The sequence below is a fragment of the Meriones unguiculatus genome, chromosome 15, assembly GCF_030254825.1.
Source record: "Meriones unguiculatus strain TT.TT164.6M chromosome 15, Bangor_MerUng_6.1, whole genome shotgun sequence".
Classification (NCBI taxonomy): domain Eukaryota; kingdom Metazoa; phylum Chordata; class Mammalia; order Rodentia; family Muridae; genus Meriones; species Meriones unguiculatus.
The window spans coordinates 47568519-47574515 of record NC_083362.1 but is presented as its reverse complement, the minus strand read 5'-3'; positions in this window follow the sequence as shown (position 1 = coordinate 47574515).

The following is a 5997-nucleotide window of genomic DNA, read 5'->3' as shown; positions in this document are numbered from 1 at the left end:
GAATGTAGGTGAGGCAGGCATGGTGGGGCACACCTTTAATCCCAGCACTAAGGAGGCAGAGGCAGGCAGATCTATGAGTTCCAGCACAGCAAGGACTACAGAGAGAAACTGCCTCAAAACAAAAAACAAAGATGCGGCTGTGCTCCTACCTGCTCTCTCTGCCCCTTCTGTCTTCCCATCTCTTCACAGCATTATAAGGTGAGGCACTGACTTATCTTCGGAGACTCAATTTCTTCCTATCTTTCGTTCTTATGCCCTAAATTCTCATGGTCACCTGAGCTGCCTGTCCATCAGCTACTTCCCCACACCCTCCCTACCTCAGGAAGGTAGTCTGGCAACACATGCCTTGTCCATCAGAAGGCTTTGAGCTTCATCTTGTGGACAGTCTGAAGGGCAGAAGCTACTGTCTTCTGATTCCTCAGGCTACCTTGCTATCTGACCAGTGCCTGGCTAGTAGCAGATGTCCTAAGTAATTGTTGGCCAAGAATACCACAAAGATCTTTGAAGTATATAGAAATATAGAACTCAAACTGAAATCAAAATAAGCAGCACACTTTGGTTCTCAAAAACAAGATTTATTATTATTATTATTATGAGCATTTAAAAAATACAGGAGAAAAGGGAAACATGAGGAACAGCAAATACACCACACCTAACAACAGTAACATCCTGCTATAGTGGCTCCATCGTCCATTTATAGCCTCGAATTTTGCTCAATTACTTAAAAGTAAATTAGATGTAGAATATTTCCTCCCGTTCTCTGTTAATACCATTACTACAATTCTCTCAAGTCATTTAACTGCTATCAATCTTTAAGACCTCTGATCCCTTTTTCTCATGGAACCAGGGTAAATCAAGGCTTATACAAAATTCAATTATTTTAAATCCCTTTTAATCCAAACCAGAAGTCAGAAAGTCTTTCCAAAGAGTGGGTAGTATCTCTTTTTATGGATTGTGGGCTGTTTGCAAATACTCAGTTCTGTTGGAACTGCAGAGCTACAGCTATACAGACAAAGATAAAACTTCAATGAATGAGCACAACTGCTTGTATATTTTACTTAGAAAAGACAGTTATAAACTGTTGGTACATGTGTATAATTCTAAGTATCACAAGTTCAAGGCTAACTTTGAAAGGCCCTGTATAACAATGAAAAAGGTAGGAGATAGACCACAGGGTGGGGTGGGACTCTGGATTAGCGATGCCGTCTCTGATGTGGAAACTGCCACCTCACAACTTTTTTGCTAATAACACCTCAATTGTAGCACACAGCCTTAAAACGCCAGCATCCCGGAGGCTGAAGAGAGCTCTGCTGTTCTGCAGGACCTGGATTCTCAGTACTCATATGGCAGCTCTCAACCATCTGGAAGTTCAGTTCTAAGGAATCCAGTGCTGTCTTCTGACCTCTGAAGGCACGAGGCATGCATGTGGTGCAGACTACACACACACACACACACCTTAAGGAAAAAAACAAAAACCCAGCATTTAGAAAGCAGAAGCAGGTGAAGTTGAGTTAGCTGGGTGTGGTAGTACAAGGCGGAGGCAGTAAAATCTGAGTTCAAGGCTAGCCTAGTCTATAGAACAAGTTCCAGGACAGCCAGGACTATACAGACAAACCCTGTCTCAAAAAACAAAACAAACAACAAAAAAAGTTAAATGTGGGTTTTATCTGAGCAACCTTGATGAATAAGGCTGTTTAAAAAATGACAAAAACAGGCAGGCTGCATCTACTGACTTTTCTTGACTCCCCCAAAACAATCACAATGTTCTCATACCCCTACTCACACAGCCCAGACTGACTCCAAACTCTGTGCACCCCTAGCCAACCTGGGTTTATTACTGTTTTTGGGGTGTTGTGTGTCTGTACATGATGTCTGTGAAGGTACATGAATGTAGCAGGTAGAGCATAACCCTGCACACTGGGACTCAGGCACTGTCTATCTTTCACTGTTGAGAAGGGTCTCTCAGTGGTCTGAAACTCACTAACTAGGCTAGGCTGGTTGAACAATCAGTTTTGGCTTCCCCAGTAAGGCGATTACACTATCCTGTGTTCTGGGAATCTTTATGCTTGCAAGGCAAGAGTTGGGCTATTTTCCAAGCCTCTAACTCCCAGTTTTAAAGCAGACTGAATGTGGATTTAAGGAAAAGGAGTCCCTAGAGCGAGAAGGTGAACCCCATCCAAGTAACTTTATGTTTATGCTGCACATCTAGAGCTGAATGTTTGGTGTCCTGATGGAAAACAGACCGAAAGGTTGATTAAACATGTAAAATTCTCTTAAGGACTACATGGTAAGTATCAAACCCGAATGATCACTTGCAGTGATGGCCCAGTGGTTAAGAACACTGTTTTTTCCAAAGGTCCAGAGTTCAACTTCCAGCAACCACATGGGGGCTCATCACCATCTATAGTGAGCTCTGGTGCCCTCTTCTGCCATGCAGAAGAATGCTGTATAAATAATAAGTCTTAAAAAAATCTACTATTCCTTTCCAGCAGCACTGACACATGAATCAGAGTTGAAATATGTCATGCATTGTTTCACTCACAGCCAAAGTGCTCAATTATCCTGCACTAACAGCCATCTTAGGGCTGTTTATGAGCACGTTTACCTTTGCCTATGGTTCAACTCTGAAAGCTGAATTTTCTGGACTTTAGGAAATGGCTCTAACAAGCCGAGCATGACAAGCCCCTAGGCTTGTACCAACAGCTTAAGTCAGACCTAGGGGAATTACTTTCAGTTGATTGGTGGGGGCTCACAAGGCTTGGTGGCTTGGCTAACAACAGGAACAGATAATTCCAGCTTCATAATCAAGCTGAGGCCAAACGCGGGTTCTTGTTTCTTATGTGGCTGAGAATCACTTACTCATCTTCCTGCTGTCACCTCCCATTTTTGCAACTGTGCCTTTTATAAAACGCTCCAAAGCTTAGGTAATGGTAGAGCACATGCTTAACATGTATGTGTTGAGACCTGGCACAGAAACATCTCCAGTGTTTCTAACTCCTACTGGTTTCAGAACTACCATTCTAACACACTACTTGGAATTTTGCTTGACAACCAACTCAAGCATCAAAACTCAAAATTTTCATCTGACACCTAAGAAATAGTTTGAATAATAACCAAACTACCAAAATAAGTTATATTTAAAAACTGACAGAAATAGGCTGGAGAGATGGCGCAGAGACACTGGCAGTCTATCCATAGGACCTGGCCTTGATTTCTAGTGGCCACATGCAGTCTGAAATTCCAGTTCCAGGGATCTGATACCCTCTGCTGGCCTCTACGGGTACCTGACACATACCTCGTACAGAAATACAGTGGACAAAACATCAGTATAACACATGCAAGAGAAGTGCCTTAGGCAAATGGTAGCCTGAGCTAGTGATGTCACTGCTACTGTGAGCCCGTCAAGACACAGCTCACAATAAATGACCAGAGGACAAAGCAAACAAACTTGAGCTAGATGAGAGGCGGGGAGGTGGTCTGGGGGTAAAGCTGAACTCTGACACTCAGAACCCACAGGACAGATGTCCTGTAGCCTCCACATATGCACTAGGAAGGCAAGAACTGGAATAGAAAATGTTACTTTCTGAAACAGGAAAAACTCACCTATCTCCTTAAAATTGATTTCTGAAAACATTTTAGATATTTGTTCTGGTGTTTTATTACAGCAGACTGGACTGAAATATACTATGTAGCCTAAGTTGACCTTAAACTTAAAGCTATTCTGCTGACCTAGTCCCAAGATCAGATTAGGTAGCATTCTTTAGTTTGACTGGAACCTAATAGTTTCTTCCCCCCACAGTCTACACATTCACTACTGTTCTTAAGGCTGTATATGCGAAGACTGGAAGATAGGTAAGGAATGAAGGAACAGATTAAGAAACCAAAGCCCAGGTTGACTTTAACCTAATCTAATTGCGGCTATCCTAGTGTGGACCTTCAACTAACAATCTTAGCCCACACTGGTCTACCTGGTCTAGCCAAGTTGGGCTGGAGAAATGGCTCAGAGGTTAAGATTAACCTCAGAGGTTAAGATCACTGGCTGTTCTTCCAGAAGTCCTGAGTTCAATTCCCAGGAACCACATGTGCCTCATAACCATCTGTAAAGATAAGGTGCCCTCGTCTGGTGTGCAGGCACACATGACGGCAGAGTACTATATACATAATGAATGTATACACCTGGGCTAAAAGATAAGCATGAATCAAACATGGACACTGTCTTCCACATACTAAAAACCATATGCTTCATAAGACAGAGAAGGGCAAACAGTTGCCTGAAGTGGGAGGAGGATTAAGCTGAACTTATCTTGTGAAAGTGAGGATCCAGGCGGTGAGGGGCAGAAAGTTTACTCCAGAAAATTTACATTAGAATGGGAAGAGGTAAAGGTGAATTTTCTGTTGCTAGTAGTATTATGTTACAAATACTACCAATAGTCTTCCTTTTGAAGACTATTCTCAAACAGCAGCCAATTCGAAGAGATTTTATAGGAAAATGTGATAGCACACTTTACAACACTCTTGACTAGCCTGAGGTACAGTAGTTGAGATCTAATACACAACTGTAAATTTACACAGCTCAGTCAAGCTCAAAGAAATAATTCTAATATGACATTGATAGTTAAACACGAAATCCATCAGAACAGCATACCACGCCTATTGTTTAGTGTGCTAGGTAGTTAGGATATCAACCCTTAAAAAGGTGAAAACAGGGCCTGGAGAGATGGCTCAGCAGTTAGGAACACTATCTGCCCTTCCAGAGGTCCTGAGTTCAATTCCCAGCAACCATATATAATGGGATCTGATGCTCTCTTCTGTCATGCAGGAACACATGCAAATAGTGTTCATATGTATAAATAAATATTTAAAAAAGGGAGGGGGTGAAAATAGGTAAGCACATTTGGAGGCAGAGATCGGAGTTCCAGGGCAGGCAGTAAGATCCTGTCTGATGAAAACAAACCCAAAACAATGACCAGCACTTGTACAGAATTCCCTGAAACTGTGAGCAAAGTAGCTAAGAAGAGCCAACATTTCTAGATATTTTATGTAAATTATCTTGTGTTCCCTTTGGAAATCACCTTAGCTTAAAAATGAGCACAGACTGATTTTACAGTGGATAGTAGGTCACATACTGGCTCACAACCACCCCTTAATTCTAGCTGCAGGGGATCCAAGGAACTTTTGACCTCCATGGGCCTTTAAGGCATGCACACAGGGCACAGAAGCTCAAGTTCAGAATTGAGGCTCTGGGTTCAATACCCAGCACAAACACATGAGTTTAAACTAAGAACCATTTCATCACAACCTTTAAGGATAGAAAACTGGAGCTGGGTGGCTGTGGGGCACACCTTGAATCCCAGTGGTCAGGAGGCAGAGGCAGACCTATCACTGTGAGTTCAAGGTCAGCCTGGTCTACAAAGAGAGTCCAGGACAGCCAAGGCTACAGAGAATCTGTGTCATACAAGAAAAAGAAAAAAAAAAAAGTAGAATACTGTTGGTAAAGTGCTTGGCAACCAAGAAGCTGTGGATGCCCAGCACCTCATAAAACTGTTGACACATGTCTGTAATCCTAGCCAGGAGCATCGGAAGTTCAGTGAGTTTAGGCAATGAGACCTTGTCTCAAATAACACACATCAAAAGTAATGAATGATAAAATCGAAACTATTTTCTTCCTTTCTGAAGCAAATAGCAAAATGTTCTATTCAGTTTTAAAATTTGAGAAGACAGAGAAACACATAAGATCTTCAATATTTTAGATATTTTATGTAAATTATCTTGTGTTCCCTTTGGAAATCACCTTAGCTTAAAAATGAGCACAGAACTAAGATGATTAGTCCATCTAATCACCACCTTCCAAAAAGCAATTTCCACAATTTTGGAACTTCCAATTTGCAACCATTGGCAACCTACTTCTCAAGAATAACATTAACAATCTAATGGTAAGTTAAACATAGAAAAGGGTAAGATTCTCTACTTAAAATATAAAGAGATCACAGAACTACC